This window comes from Salmo salar, chromosome 02 (assembly GCF_965601325.2).
Source record: "Salmo salar chromosome 02, fSalSal1, whole genome shotgun sequence".
Lineage (NCBI taxonomy): Eukaryota > Metazoa > Chordata > Actinopteri > Salmoniformes > Salmonidae > Salmo > Salmo salar.
In genome coordinates this window covers 93725414-93742428 of record NC_138292.1, presented here as the reverse complement: position 1 = coordinate 93742428, position 17015 = coordinate 93725414, and the positions used below count along the sequence as shown (strand labels likewise).

General features: G+C 41.2%; 1 long non-coding RNA gene across 1 annotated transcript; it reads right to left on the bottom strand.

Annotated features, from left to right (window-relative positions):
• Positions 1–4807: 4807 nt before the first annotated feature.
• Positions 4808–14531, bottom strand: LOC145863188 (uncharacterized). Its single transcript, XR_014382467.1, has 2 exons — positions 13967–14531; positions 4808–7788 (listed from the first exon to the last, which is right to left on the bottom strand). It is a non-coding gene; the product is annotated as an uncharacterized LOC145863188 (long non-coding RNA).
• Between the last annotated feature and the right edge of the window lie 2484 nt (positions 14532–17015).

Here is a 17015-nt window from a genome sequence, read left to right as displayed (position 1 = left end):
CTCTGACTTGTGATAATTTCTTTATCAAATGAGAAAAACTTAACAACCACATTTGGGGATGTGAATCTTCACTTGGTGACCGCTCCTGGTGACCTGGGTAAATGGTGCACCAGGGATCCCTCTAACTTGGGATCTCAGGGAGACCACACTTCGGGAACGGAGCAGATGGACCCACCTTTGATCTGAGAGGCAGCGAGCCGAGTAGATACCACATCTCCAACGTAGTTTTAAAGAAAAAAGAGGTGAGCGAAACACGCAAAGTGTAGTTTTTAGAAAAGCCTCCTAGGCTCTGAGTGTGTGTTCCTGTGTGGAGGTGTAAACAGGGCCCAGTCAGTAGGCTCTGAGTGTGTATTCCTGTGTGTGGGGGGGTACCTTGGAGGTGTAAACAGGGCCGAGTCAGTGGAGGATGATCTGAGAGTCAGTCGACTCAGACACCTATCATTGGTCAGTTGCGGGCGACCTAGAGCCATCCTGACACTGAATTGATCACAGTGGGGATTGGTCTGTAGGGGTGAGGGGCCAGGGTGACTGTGGGTTCTGTGTGAAACACGGTACATGGTTAAACTCTATTGGAAGAAGAACCTCATTTTGAAAAGTGTCTGTGTGACCCTCAGAAGTGGTGAATTCCAATGATTTTAAATGTGCTGGCCAGGTATGCCCTGGGTTTAAATATCTAGAATCTTTGGGAACTAGATGACAATTTTAATGTTAAAACATCCGGAATCTGGAATCAGCCCTGTTTACGCCTCCAAATAGCTTCTTCTTGATCCCAATTGCATTGTGTCCATGTTCTGTCCTATAAGAATTTCAAAGGAAGAGAAAATGTGTCAAAGAATAGTCTTACAAGCATTAAAACATATATATATATATATATATATATACATATATATTAAATAAATCTTGAAAGATAAATGACATCGACATACAATTGAATGCAAAATAGAAGAACATATTGGAGAAAGCACTAGCCAATACAGTACTGCCATACAGGCCTAATATCACATTTCAAGATAGTTAGGGTTTGACCAACTATTTGTTTGCATAACCTATATAATATAACAAAGAAGCTATGCTATAATATTAAGTTTATACTCTATATGATAAGAGCATACTGCTGTGTGAGAGGAAGGGTCTCATGGGATGTTGAGTCATATGGAAAGAATGCAGATGCTGTAAATCAGGGATATGGAAGAGCTTGTTAAAAGATAAGGGCAGGATATGGGTGAAATGTATATGCGGAGGGGTGTCGGGGCTTTAGAGAACTGTGCATTGTGCAGTCACAAGATAAATCGACTGCCAAAGATAACTACGCCCGGCAGCTGGGACCAACCTGCACGCCAACGATAGGATGAGCAAGTTTAAACCACACTCATCCTCCCTCTGACAGGCCAGCAGTGAGCGGGAACTATCTCTGTCAGAGTATTTAATGAAAAGCAAAGGATGTGTAACTGAGTTCTCTGTCTGCCCTGTGAGGTGTTACAGTGAGCCCGTATATACGTACAACATATTTACCATTCAAGTGTTTGCATTAATTCAAGTACAAAGAAATCAGAAGTTACTATGTGCTGACTATTTTGTTCTGATACCAGATTCGAATTGACGTGACCCGACACAAGATATCTTTGTACACAAATTGTTCAATATTTTATCAGGCTGACTTGAAAGATTATACGCAACATTTTGCTGCGTGGCAATACTGTGTTTGGATTCTGAAGGGCATTTATACAAAAGAGGTAGTCTAGACACTGTATTAATACCATCATGCATTTGAATCCCATCTACAGCTACCATCTAAGATATTAATTTCCCTCCACAAGGAGGCGGACATGTAACGTTTCCAAAATGGGATAGTATTGTACATGTAACGTTTCCAAAATGGCATAGTATTGTACATGTAACGTTTCCAAAATGGGATAGTATTGTACATGTAACGTTTCCAAAATGGGACAGTATTGTACATGTAACGTTTCCAAAATGGGATAGTATTGTACATGTAACGTTTCCAAAATGGGATAGTATTGTACATGTAACGTTTCCAAAATGGGATAGTATTGTACATGTAACGTTATGCCCCCTTGTGAGTTAATAGTATTGCATGCTGTAGCAGGCTATATAAAGAGGAAGACCTCCATTGACGATTCAGTTCGTTGTAACATCTCGTCTGGACAGGTCACCGTCCTTAGTTAGTTAGTTAGTTAGTTAACGAAGCTAACGTTAGCTAGTTCATTATCACAAAAGTGAGAACTGCTCTAGATTGGAAACTTACATTAATGAGTGTAAAGCCATGTTGGCTTTATGGAAACGATATACAATATATGGGAAAGAATATAGTTGAGGAAATAATCCAAACCTAGTTGTGCCTAGTTAGGACATAACGTTAGCTAGCTAGCTAACGGTACTGTACTGTAGCTCATACAACGCCGACGGTCAAACCCGGCTTTCTAATATTTACGTTCATTAACTATAGTAACGTTATGGAAGATATTCACAGAAAACCATCATTGTCTTCGTTATTCATTATTAGTATGTTATATTGTTATAATACAGTATGAGGTGAGACGGTGAACTGATGTTGAACTGGGCAGTCAGCTGCTGCTGCTCCAATACAGTATGAGGTGAGACCGTGAACTGATGTTGAACCGGGCAGTCAGCTGCTGCTGCTCCAATACAGTATGAGGTGAGACGGTGAACTGATGTTGAACTGAGCAGTCAGCTGCTGCTGCTCCAATACAGTATGAGGTGAGACGGTGAACTGATGTTGAACTGGGCAGTCACTCATTCATTCTGTACTATGAGTCTATCAAATGCTTTATCTTACAGTGCAATGCTTATTTACAAGCCCCTAACCAACAATGCAGTTTAAAAAAAAGTAAGAATAAGAAATAAAAGGAACAAGTAATTAAAGAGCAGAAGTTAAATAACAATAGCTAGACTATATACAGGGGGTACCGGTACAGAGTCAATGTGCGGGGGCACCGGTTAGTAGGTAATTGAGGTAATATGTACATGTAGGTAGAGTTATTAAAGTGACTATGTATAGATGATAACAGAGAGTGGGGGGGGGGGCTTCCTCTGACACCGCCTGGTATAGAGGTCCTGGATGGCAGGAATCACGGCCCCAGTGATGTTACTACCTTCTGTAGTACCTTGTGGTCGGAGGCAGAGCAGTTGCCATACCAGGCAGGGATGCAACTAGTCAGGATGCTCTCGATGGTGCAGCTGTAGAACCTTTTGAGGATCTGAGGACCCATGCTAAATCTTTTCAGTCTCCTGAGGGGGAATAGGTTTTGTCGTGCCCTCTTCAAGACTGTCTTGGTGTGCTTGGACCATGATAGTTTGTTAGTGATGTGGACACCAAGGACCTTGAAGCTCTCAACCTGCTCCACTACAGCCCCGTCGATGAGAATGGGGGCGTGCTCAGTCTTCTTTTCCTGTAGTCCACAATCAGCTCCTTTGTCTTGATCACGTTGAGGGAGAGGTTGTTTTCCTGGCACCACACGGCCAGGTCTCTGACCTCCTCCCGATAGGCTGTCTCCTCGTTGTTGGTGATCAGTTGTTGTTGGAGTACAGGAGGGGGCTGAGCACTCACCCCTGAGGGGCCCCTGTGTTGAGGATCAGCATGGCGGATGTGTTGTTACATAGCCTTAAAAAACATGAGCTGGCCACACCCAGAAAAATAGTTTGTGAGGAGTTGCTGACTAACGGCGAATAAACTATAAACTATCAAAATAAAGTCGCACACCTCATATATAAACTCCCAGCGATTTAATGGGTATTTACCAACGTTTCAGCATCACTGTGCCTTCCTCAGGGTGATGTCATGAATACTTGAACCAGGTTATGTAGACTGACTGATCCTTCCATCCCTCCTCAGCCTTCCTCTCCTCTGAAGACCCAGTGAGGGTGGAGCTCAGTCAGAGAGCTGTTGAGGGACTGGTTAGGAAGAACACTTCTACAGACAGAGAGGTGAGAGGTCACACAAGGTTTAGATGGTAAATATTTATGTTCCCTTAGCGGTTCATCATGTCAGCAAAAGGGAATATGTTCCATCATCTATGTTTATTTACATTAGTGCAAATTGTCCACTGATATTGGTGTAATTTCTCACCCTTTTGGCTGTATGAAAGATAAATTCCTCTCAGGCACACACATTTGTTCTTTGATATTATGAAGGTCATTTGTGTCAAATTTACTTTTCCCCACTCATTCACCCCATCTCTTTACATTGCTTATGCAGATTCGGTGGCCTGACTCAAATTCTGAACACAATGCCCATCCTGGTAGATCTGAACCTAATGCAGCTTGGAATGATCAGATGACAGAAGTCACATTTAGGTGCCAGGTGTAACTGAGGCCATAGATGCTCCATATCCATTACTTTGAGTGTTTTATATAATATGACTAAATGTGTTTCTGTGTTACAGGGGCAGTCAAGAAATGGAACAGCAAGGCCACAGAACATGACATAAGCAGAGCTGTGGGAGACCACCTCAAGCCCCTGGTAGAGCCGGGGGTGGTGTTTACCACTCCACCACGCCTTCAGCAGGCTGGAAAAGTGAGATTGATCTGGTTGATCCATTTGTTTGTTTCAGTTTCCAGTAGGTGAATCCTTAGACGTATAGTTGATTTCAACATTTTTCATTATCAACAAATGAACTGGGTTGGTTGAAAAGTGATACTAAACGTACATACAGCACTATTATGACATAGTGGGAGATACACTGAATTTATTCTTTATCATGTATTTGTTCATTGATTTTGAGTCTGTTGATTGGTCAGTCATTGGGTTAATTTGTTTTGCAATATGTTCAAATCAAATCAAGCTTTATTTATACAGCACATTTCAGACATGGATGCAACACAATGGCTTCATAGGAAATAACGAAAATAAACAATTATTTACCACAACAAACATAAGTGGATAAAAAACAGAAGGTTAACAACTGAAAGACTAATGATCATCCTATGGAAATGCCATTGATTAAAATACTAAGAATTGGATGCAATATCCAACCCAAAATATCAGCTTGTTTTACTACATTGTTTGTTGTTACATTCCCGATCAAGAAAAATCTAAAATGTTGCTCAAACAGAAGAGGGAACTGACAACAACCACAACTAAACAGGTGGGGTTATAGGAGGGGTTCTGATAGACACTATGGGGGTGTCCACTGAAAGTTGACTAGTAACAACAACTGGGACCTAAAAGACACCCACCATGAGACCCACTAAATCTGCCCAAGAAGAGGCAAACAAAAGAAAAACCCACACCAAACTTAAAGACAGGAAGCAAACCAAAAAGGTGGAGCAACTAAAGGTGTTGACTCTCCACATGTATCAAGACAACTGGAGCACTGGGCCAGACACTCTTAAATAGAACCTGGACCAGCTCAGGTGAAACACCTTCCCACTAACGAGATGGACAAGCCAGCACAGGTGTAACACATACTGACTAACGAGGTGACACCAATCAGTGCGTCCTACGTGCTAACGAGCTAGACGGGCTAACGAGCTATACGTGCTAACGAGCTATACGTGCTAACGAGCTAGACGTGCTAACGAGCTATACGTGCTAACGAGCTAGACGTGCTAAAGTCCAACCTCAAAACATAAATGGAAAAACCAAAGCCTGTAACACCTTCCCCCTTAAGACAACAAATATAACCTATAAGTTTGTTCACCTCCATTTCACATTATAATCAACTACAATGCTTCACCTTAACCAATATAAACATGGTGTCTACTGGCTGTCAACATTTAAAAACAAGAAGAAAAAAAATATATATCTCTAAATAATAATAATAATATACAATCCTATTAATTTTTTCACATTTTTCTTTCTATAGAAAATAAAACTAAAACTCACTAGCTTCTAGAACTCTAATCCACTTTTTATTTAACCTATTTAGACAAGGCAGTTAATAAATTCTTATTTTCAATGACGGCCTAGGAACAGTGGGTTAACTGCCTTGTTCAGGGGCAGAACGACAGATTTGTACCTTGTCAGCTCGGGGATTCAATCCAGCAACCTTTCGGTTACTAGTCCAACGCTCTAACCACTAGGCTACCTGAAAGTACATTGAAATTAAGTTGTTGTTTTCAAGTAATTTAAAAAATGACCAACCAACGAATATTGGACATCGGGCATAGTCTTTTTTTCAAAGACATTTTGCTAGGTGGGATCGCCCCAATGTCAAAACACAGTTTTAACGTGTCCAAATCAATAACCAATATGTAGAAACAGTTTGTGATATATTGAAAACCTAAACATAACATGTGCTATATACACAAACATCTGCCACAATAATCATATTACTTGTATTTTTTAAAACAAGCTCCTTATCAACTGCACAAGCACCAGAAACGCTGTTGTTTTGATAAGTAGCAATAAATCACTGATATCAATTAGGGGGAAAATCAGGTTGTACTTGATGTTGAAACTAACACAACTAAAAAAAACACATGGAAATGGGAGATATATTTTTCCTCACTGGTTAGAGGACAACCTGCAGAAAACAGTCAGCTACATTTTGGACTGATGCATTTACATTTAGGGGGTCGCTAAACAAAGGAACGCAACACTTATTTGTAATAACTCATCGATATCATGTTGAAATCAATTGTGTGAGAGGAGGGAGATGAGGTTGCACGTCCTGTTAAAACTAACAGCTCAAAAACCACACGGAATCAGGGAATAATGTGTACATCACTGGTTAGAGGACAACTTGTAGAAAACAGCTAGCTACATTTTGATTCAAGTGGGTCACCAACATGGTAAGTGTAACTCTTTTTTGTTAGTCACTTTTTGTTGAATCACATAAATAGTAACTCTTCCAATTCAGAGCCTGGATTTTTCCCCTGGGGCTAATATCCATATCATGTTGAAATCAATAGAACAGGGGACAAACATTTAGGGTTCTACATTATGACATCATTAAAATACTCCTACTATAATGTTAAAAACATTCTACATTAATTCATTGACATCATGAAACAACTCCTTCATGTATTTTCTGATGTTTAATCAGAGATCTTTTATCAGTGGCTCTCTTCCCACGTTGATTACAGCTATACGATTTCTCTCCTGTGTGTCTTCTCTGGTGCAAAGTCAGCTGGCTAGATGTAGTAAAACTCTTCCCACAATGACTACAGCTACAAGATTTCTCTCCTGTGTGTGTCCGTTTGTGTATATTCACGCTGTCTGGCCGAGGAAAACTGTTCCTACATTGATCACAGCTACAAGATTTCTCTCCTGTGTGTATTCTCTGGTGTTGAGTCAGATGGCACGATCTACCAAAACTCTTCCCACATTGACCACAGCTAAAAGATTTCTCTCCTGTGTGTATTCTCTGGTGTGAAGTCAGATGGCCAGATGTAGTAAAACTCTTCCCACATCATCACAGCTATAAGATTTCTCTCCTGTGTGTATTCTCTGGTGTTGAGTCAGATGGCACAATCTACCAAAACTCTTCCCACATTGACCACAGCTATAAGGTTTCTCTCCTGTGTGTATTCTCTGGTGCACTGTCAGCTCTCCAGATTGACCAAAACTCTTCCCACATTGATCACAGCTATAAGATTTCTCTCCTGTGTGTGTTCTCTGATGACTTTTAATGCCTGATGAGGTGAATCTCTTCCCACAGTCAGAGCAGCAGTGAGTTCTCTTCCCTGTGGATCTCTGCAGGTGTTTAATGAGGTGTTCTGATCTGGAGAAACTCTTCTCTGCCTCGTCAGCATCATGAGGTTGTTGAGGCTCCCCAGAGGATCCACAGTAGTCCCGTATCTCTCCTGTGTAAACAACAAAGTCAGACAGATGGTTAAATGCCCACAACAGCGAAAATCCACTGTAAAAGGTGATGCCAACAGCGTAGCCATGATGTTGTACAACAATTGACGTCTTTAATGAATGTTACAATTGTCTTAAAATGAGCAAGAATAGTCATATTTTGTCTTGTTTTCACATTAGTAGTAACATCGATGATTGTAGGCTAGAAATAAGTTATTCATGTTGTTGAACCTCTAAGCAGTGTGCCAGGTGACTTTTGGTCTCCAATATAGGCCCCTTTCTGTGTTTAATAAAATTGCGGCACGAGGGCAATTTGATTGCAGAAACTCCTCCCTGCTAATGAGGAAACCGATAGTTATGGATGTACTATATCTGCCTGGAGCAAAAATGGTGAGCAAAGATTTTAGGTATTCTGAATGTGAATAGGGGAAAACTCCGGGGAGTAACCTCCATTACCAGGTTGCTTATGAGTGCATTTCACACTACTTTGGATTATAATTGTAAGGCATGTTTGAATGTCCTGCTTAATATAATGTTTGCTACAGTATTAAGAATTATGTGTAATTATTGAAGAACCACATTAATGTCAATAAAGTTAATATTTTTTTATATCATTTTTTTATTTCACCTTTATTTAACCAGGTATTCTAGTTGAGAACAAGTTCTCATTTACAACTGCGACCTGGCCAAGATAAAGCAAAGCAGTGCGACAAAAAAACAACAGAGTTACACGTGGGAAAAACAAACGTACAGTCAATAACACAATAGAAAAATCCATATACAGTGTGTGCAAATGGAGTACGGAGGTAAGGCAATAAATAGGCCATAGTAGCGAAGTAATTACAATTTAGCAAATGAACACTGGAGAGATAGATGTGCAAGTAGAAATACTGGTGTGCAAAAGAGCAAAAAAGTAAATAAAAACATGGGGATGAGGTAGGCAGTTGGATGGGCTACTTACAGATGGGCTGTGTACAGCTGCAGCGATCGGTAAGCTGCTCAGATAGCTGATGCTTAAAGTTAGTGAGGGAGATATAAGTCTCCAACTTCAGCGATTTTTGCAATTCGTTCCAGTCATTGGCAGCAGAGAACTGGAAGGAAAGAATGCCAATGTAGGTGTTGGCTTTGGGGATGACCAGTGAGATATGTGGGCTATGGGTGGGTGTTGCTATGGTGACCAGTGAGCTGAATGACGGCGGCCTAGCAAAGACTTATAGATGACCTGGAGCCAGTGGGTTTGGCAACGAATATGTAGCGAGGGCCAGCCGACGAGAGCATACAGGTCCCAGTGGTGGGTGGTATATGGGGCTTTGGTAACAAAACGAATGGCACTGTGATAGACTGCATCCAGTTTGCTGAGTAAAGTGTTGGAGGCTATTTTGAAAATGACATCGCCAAAGTCAAAGATCGGTAGGATAGTCAGTTTTACGAGGGTATGTTTGTCAGTGTGAGTGAAGGAGGCTTTGTTGCGAAATAGGAAGCCGATTCTAGATTTAATTTTGGATTGGAAATGCTTAATATTATCTGGAAGGAGAGTTTACAGTCTAGCCAGACACCTAGGTATTTATAGTTTCCACATATTCTAAGTTAAAACCGTCCAGAGTAGTGATGCTGGACGGGCGGGTACGGGCAGCGACCGGTTGAAGAGCATGCATTTAGTTTTACTAGCATTTAAGAGCAGTTGGAGGCCACAGATGGAGTGTTGTATGGCATTGAAGCTCGTTTGGAGGTTTGTTAACACAGTGTCCAAAGAAGGGCCAGATGTATACAGAATAGTGTCGTCTGCGTAGAGGTGGATCAAGGAATCACCCGCAGCAAGAGCAACATTGTTGGTATGTACAGAGAAAAGAGTCGGTCCGAGAATTTAACCCTGTGGTAGCTCCATAGAGACTGCCAGAGGTCCGGACAACAGGCCCTCCGATTTGACACACTGAACTCTGTCTGAGAAGTAGTTGGTGAACCAGGCGAGTCAGTCATTTGAGAAACCAAGGCTATTGAGTCTGCCGATAAGAATACGGTGATTGACAGAGTTGAAAGCCTTGGCCAGGATGATGAAGACGGCTGCACAGTACTGTCTTTTATCGATGGCGTTTATGATACAGTGAGGGGAAAAAGTATTTGATCCCCTGCTGATTTTGTACGTTTGCCCACTTACAAAGAAAAGATCAGTCTATAATTTTAATGGTAGGTTTATTTGAACAGTGAGATATAGAAAAACAACAACAAAATACAGAAAAACACATGTCAAAAATGTTATAAATTGATTTGCATTTTAATGAGGGAAATAAGTATTTGACCCCCTCTCAATCAGAAAGATTTCTGGCTCCCAGGTGTCTTTTATACAGGTAACGAGCTGAGATTAGGAGCACACTCTGAAAGGGAGTGTTCCTAATCTCTGCTTGTTACCTGTATAAAAGACACCTGTACACAGAAGCAATCAATCAGATTCCAAACTCTCCACCATGGCCAAGACCAAAGACCTCTCCAAGGATGTCAGGGACAAGATTGTAGACCTACACAAGGCTGGAATGGCTACAAGACTATCGCCAAGCAGCTTGGTGAGAAGGTGACAACAGTTGGTGCGATTATTCGCAAATGGAAGAAACACAAAAGAACTGTCAATTTCGCTCGGCCTGGGGCTCCATGCAAGATCTCACCTCGTGGAATTGCAATGATCATGAGAACAGTGAGGAATCAGCCCAGAACTACACGGGAGGATCTTGTCAATGATCTCAAGACAGCTGGGACCATAGTCACCAAGAAAACAATTGGTAACACACTACGCCGTGAAGGACTGAAATCCTGCAGTGCCTGCAAGGTCCCCCTGCTCAAGAAAGCACATATACATGCCCGTCTGAAGTTTGCCAATGAAAATCTGAATGATTCAGAGGACAACTGGGTGAAAGTGTTGTGGTCAGATGAGATCAAAATGGAGCTCTTTGGCATCAACTCAACTCACCGTGTTTGGAGGAGGAGGAATGCTGCCTATGACTCCAAGAACACCATCTCCACCGTCAAACATGGAGGTGGAAACATTATGCTTTGGGGATATTTTTCTGCTAAGGGGACAGGACAACTTCACCGCATCAAAGGGACGATGGACAGGGCCATGTACCGTCAGATCTTGGGTGAGAACCTCCTTCCCTCAGCCAGGGCATTGAAAATGGGTTGTGGATGGGTATTCCAGCATGACAATGACCCAAAACTCACGGCAAAGGCAACAAAGGAGTGGCTCAAGAAGAAGCACATTAAGGTCCTGGAGTGGCCTAGCCAGTCTCCAGACCTTAATCCCATAGAAAATCTGTGGAGGGAGCTGAAGGTTCAAGTTGCCAAATGTCAGCCTCGAAACCTTAATTACTTGGAGAAGATCTGCAAAGAGGAGTGGGACAAAAATCACTCCTGAGATGTGTGCAAACCTGGTGGCCAACTACAAGAAACGTCTGACCTCTGTGATTGCCAACAAGGGTTTTGCCACCAAGTACTAAGTCATGTTTTGCAGAGGGGTCAAATACTTATTTCCCTCATTAAAATGCAAATGAATTTATACAATTTTTGACATGCGTTTTTTTCTGGATTTTTGTTGTTGTTATTCTGTCTCTCACTGTTCAAATAAACCTACCATTAAAATTATAGACGGATCACTTCTTTGTCAGTGGGCAAACGTACAAAACCAGCAGGGGATCAAATACTTTTTTCACTCACTGTACGTTTAGTGCCTTGAGCGTGATTGAGCTGCACCCGTGACCAGATCGGAAACTGGATTGCACAGCGGAGAAGGTACGGTGGGATTCAAAATGGTCAGTGATCTGTTTGTTAACTTGACTTTCGAAGACTTTAGAAAGGCAGGGCAGGATGGATATAGGTCTGTAACAGTTTGGGTCTAGAGTGTCACCCCCTTTGAAGAGGGGGATGACCGCGGAAGCATTCCAATCTTTAGGAATCTCGGACGATACGAAAGAGAAGTTGAACAGACTAGTAATAGGGGTTTCCACAATGGCGGCGGATAATTTTAGAAAGAGAGGGTCCAGATTGTCAAGCCCAGCTGATTTGTACGGGTCCAGGTTTTGCAACTCTTTCAGAACATCAGTTATCTAGATTTGGGGGAAGGAGAAGCTGGGGAGGCTTGGGGAAGTAGCTGCGGGGGGTGGGGAGCTGTTAGTGCAGTACACCACAGGATGTTTTTGTGCTGGTCGAGGACAGTCAGGTCTGGAGTGAACCAAGGGCTATATCTGTTCTTAGTTCTACATTTTTTGAAAGGGGCATGCTTATTTAAGGTGGTGAGGAAATTATAATTAAAGAATAACCAGGCATCCTCTACTGACGGGATGAGGTCAATATCCTTCCAGGAGACTCGGGCCAGGTAGATTAGAAATGCCTGCTTGCAGAAGTGTTTTGGGAGCGTTTGACAGTGATGAGGGGTGGTCGTTTGACCGCGGACCCATAACGGATGCAGGCAATGAGGCACTGTCACATTGAGTGAGGTGGGTAACCGGAAGATATACTTAATTTAAAAATAGAAAAGAGATTGAAAAGTCATTTGTAATATATACAAAAAATACAAAAAAGAAAACGAGAGGATGAAAAAAAACGTATGCACTGCTACGCCATCTTGGGGGAAAAAAACTAAGTAAACTAAGTGTTTGCCAAATTGGCCAAAAACTTCACCTAACAATAACATAGACCTACTGTAGGACCCATAACTTCACCTAATAACAACATAGACCTACTGTAGGACCCATAACTTCACCTAACAATAACATAGACCTACTGTAGGACCCATAACTTCACCTAACAATAACATAGACCTACTGTAGGACCCATAACTTCACCTAACAATAACATAGACCTACTGTAGGACCCATAACTTCACCTAATAACAACATAGACCTACTGTAGGACCCATAACTTCACCTAACAATAACATAGACCTACTGTAGGACCCATAACTTCACCTAATAACAACATAGACCTACTGTAGGACCCATAACTTCACCTAACAATAACATAGACCTACTGTAGGACCCATAACTTCACCTAATAACAACATAGACCTACTGTAGGACCCATAACTTCACCTAACAATAACATAGACCTACTGTAGGACCCATAACTTCACCTAACAATAACATAGACCTACTGTAGGACCCATATCTTCACCTAACAACAACATAGATCCACTGTAGGACCCATAACTTCACCTAACAACAACATAGACCTACTGTAGGACCCTGTAGATGTTATGTCCCTGTATTGCTACTGCTGTATCAAAGGAATTATCTCAGTGAGTTTCAGATGAACAGTACAGTGCATTCCAAATTCAATAGGCAGGCAAGTAAACAAAAACGTTTTCAAATTAAAACTATTCCAGAAAATGTCAAAGTGTATATAACGCCCGTCCAAGAGACTGTCGACCAATCGCGTTCACATTGTCATGCTCTGACACGCAGTTCCTAAGCTAATTCTCAAAAAATCCCTTTTTAAAGTCAGGGTATGAGTCGAGAAACATGCCTATTTTCCTTGAATGTATCGCAATTGAGAATCGATTCACATTTAGATGGAATAATTGACTATTTTAGCTGCCAGAGCCAGTCTACCTCTGAAAATAACATACAGTCCTTGGACCTTGAGGAGTAACGGGGGCAGCAATCAGCAGTAGAAACAATAACAAAGCGTACTCCCTGCCCGTTTCGGTAAAAAGCTGAGGGATGGGGCTGGAGAAATGTAACCATCCATGATATCAACATTCTAGTTTTAACCATGTTTTGAGGATATACAGTGTTTGTTTATATTTACTGATAAACATTGGAGTAAAAAAAGCTTATATTTTGGGTTCTGATGGGGTATGACAGTTGAACTAAGCTCATGAGGCATTTCTAAGTGATTTATTCAAGAAACAGATGGGTACATATCATTAATGTATAAGTCCCAAAATGGATGTAACAACTGCTGATTGTCCCTTTAAGAGAACATCTTGGGCTAATCTAATAGGAGATATTGAGGACTACAGTATTTCAGGCATTGTCATTGGATGCATTTGATCAAATGTTAATGTGTTGTTGATGGTCCACTCTTGATGTTCTACACGTTACAGTGTAGCTTCAGCCATTCCTACAGAACAACATTAAAGTGTAGAACCCCTTTACTGCATATTGGTTCAACGACTGCAGAGACGGTACTTACTGGTGTTAAACAGATCTCCAACCTCCCCTTCTTCCTCCAATGTGACAGTCGTCTCCCCCTCCTCCTCTTTCACTCCATAAACTGCATCCTCCTCTTCCTCCTCTTCTTTTACTGTAACATCCTCCTCCTCTTTCACTCTGAACGCGTCTTCCTCTTCTTTCACTGAAACGTCTTTCTCTTCTTCTTTTACTGTAACAGCCTCACCCTCTACTTGTTTTTGTATTGTAACATTCTTCTCTTCCTCCTCCTCTTTCACGAGAACTTCTTTCTCCGTCCAGCAGACCTCCTCTTCTTTAACAGGAGGAGAGTAGCTTAGTGAACTCATGGTCAGGGATGTTAGCTAGCTAGCATTAGCGACTAGCCTAGTTCTAAGCTAATTTAGCAAACCAGCTAACTGACAAACAACGTAAATATATAATTAAATTGGCCAACAAGTACATACGACAGAAGTGTGTTTAATACACAGCGACTAATATACACCAAAACAGTGTAAAGAGCGTGAATGTTGTAGCTATGTTTGCTAGAAAGCTACCGAGGTGTCTGACTAGCTGTTGTTGTTGAAGGAGCATCCCGTCCACTAGATTATACGTCACACTGGCAGCATCGCCTGAACCTAAAAGACGCACATCGCCATCTGCTGACTGGAGTGGGCAACGCAGTTGAGGAACCAAACGTTTATTTTTCATTTATTTCATAAAAGATTAATATTACATTAAGTCCTTCAAAGAGAAGCATGTGTTGATTGATTTGTGTTTAATGAGTGAGCATTTAAAACAAACTTTACACCCACTACATATTTGCGTTGAACCATACTTCTGACATGGATCATTTTTACCCCAGAGGCATATCTTTTACCATAACCAAAATGTGGTTTATTCAATTCTTCCAAATTTTCATGATTTTGTCAATCAACTTGTTCTTAAGAAATATATATCATGGTTTAGTGTTTCTGTATCAATATGTACTTTTAACAAATTCAAATCCTTTGGAGTCATTTTGACTCCAGCCAAAAGCATCTTTGATAAATAGGACGTTTATTTCAAATCAAAATCACATTTTATTGGTCACATACACGTGTTTAGCAGATGTTATTGTGGGTGTAGTGAAATGCTTGTGTTTCTAGCTACGACAGTGCAGTAATATCTAATAAGTAATATCTAACAATTTCACGACATATACCCAATACACACACATCTAAGTATTTGAATCTAGGTTTCTCTGTAGACATGATCCATCCCACCAGAGGGTGGAGGGGCTCCTGTATCAGTGGTTTTAACCAGATAGACACCTGCAGACACACAGTATAGTGCCTCCCATGTACTCTCCTAAGATTGGACGCTTCTATACCACGTATCACATGACTGTGTACAAAACTGCAAGGGGTATACAGTGCATTCATTAAGTATTCAGACCCCTTAACTTTTTTAACATTTAGTTACTTTACAGCCTTATTCTAAAGTTGAATAATTTTATAATTGAATAATCAATACCCCATAATGACATCACAATAACCCATAATGACAAAACAAAATCATTTTTAAAAAACATTTTTACAAATGTATTTACTTAAGTATTCAGACCCTTTGCTATGAGACTCGAAATTGAGCTCAGATGCATCCTGATTCAATTGATCTTCCTTGAAATGTTTCTACAACTTGATTGGAGTCCACTTGTGGTAAATTCAATTGATTAGACATGATTTGGAAAGGCACACAACTGTCTATATAAGGTCCCACAGTTGACAGTGCATGTCAGAACAAAAACCGAGCCATGAGGTCAAAGGAATTGTCCATATTGCTCTGTGACAGGATTGTGTCGATGCACAGATCTGGGGAAGGGTACCAAAAAATGTCTTCAGCATTGAAGGTCCCCAAGAACACAGTGGCCTCCATCATTCTTAAATGGAAGAAGTTTGGAACCACGAGGACTCTTCCTAGAGCCGGCCGCCCGGCCAAACTGAGAAATCGTGGGAGAAGGGTCTTGGTCAGGGAGGTGAACAAGAACCCGATGTTCACTCTGACAGAGCTCCAGAGTTCCTCTGTGGAGATGGGAGAGCCTTCCAGAAGGACAACCATCTCTGCAGCACTCCACCAATCAGGCCTTAATGTAGCAATGATTAAATTGTCAACATTTATTTCAATGGACAATTCAGTGAACTGTTCTGTGAAAGGTGTTGGCTAGAGATGACATGCAGGAGCTTGCAGGGATTTGTAGTCTTGCATGTCGTCTACTTTGATGCTAATTAGCTTTTTCGAATCCGAGAGTAAAGAGACACAAATATATTGATACAAGTATTTGTATTGATTATGGATCCCCATTACTTCCTGCCAAGGCAGCAGCTAGTCTTCCTGGGGTTTATTATGGATCCCCATTAGTTCCTGCCAAGGCAGCAGCTACTCTTCCTGGGGTTTATTATGGATCCCCATTAGTTCCTGCCAAGGCAGCAGCTACTCTTCCTGGGGTTTATTATGGATCCCCATTAGTTCCTGCCAAGGCAGCAGCTACTCTTCCTGGGGTTTATTATGGATCTGCATTAGTTCCTGCCGAGTAAGGTCAGGGAGCGTGCCAGCCTGCCTGAACCACCCCTTTCAAGCAAAAGGTATAAATGATGGGTTATGAATTAACAGGTATAAATGATGGGTTGTGAATTAACAGGTATAAATGATGGGTTGTGAATTAACAGGTATAAATGATGGGTTATGTACTAACAGGTATAAATGATGGGTTGTGAACTAACAGGTATAAATGATGGGTTGTGAACTAACAGGTATAAATGATGGGTTATGAACTAACAGGTATAAATGATGGGTTATGAACTAACAGGTATAAATGATGGGTTATGAATTAACAGGTATAAATGATGGGTTGTGAACTAACAGGTATAAATGATGGGTTGTGAACTAACAGGTATAAATGATGGGTTATGAACTAACAGGTATAAATGATGGGTTGTGAACTAACAGGTATAAATGATGGGTTATGAACTAACAGGTATAAATGATGGGTTATGAACTAACAGGTATAAATGATGGGTTATGAACTAACAGGT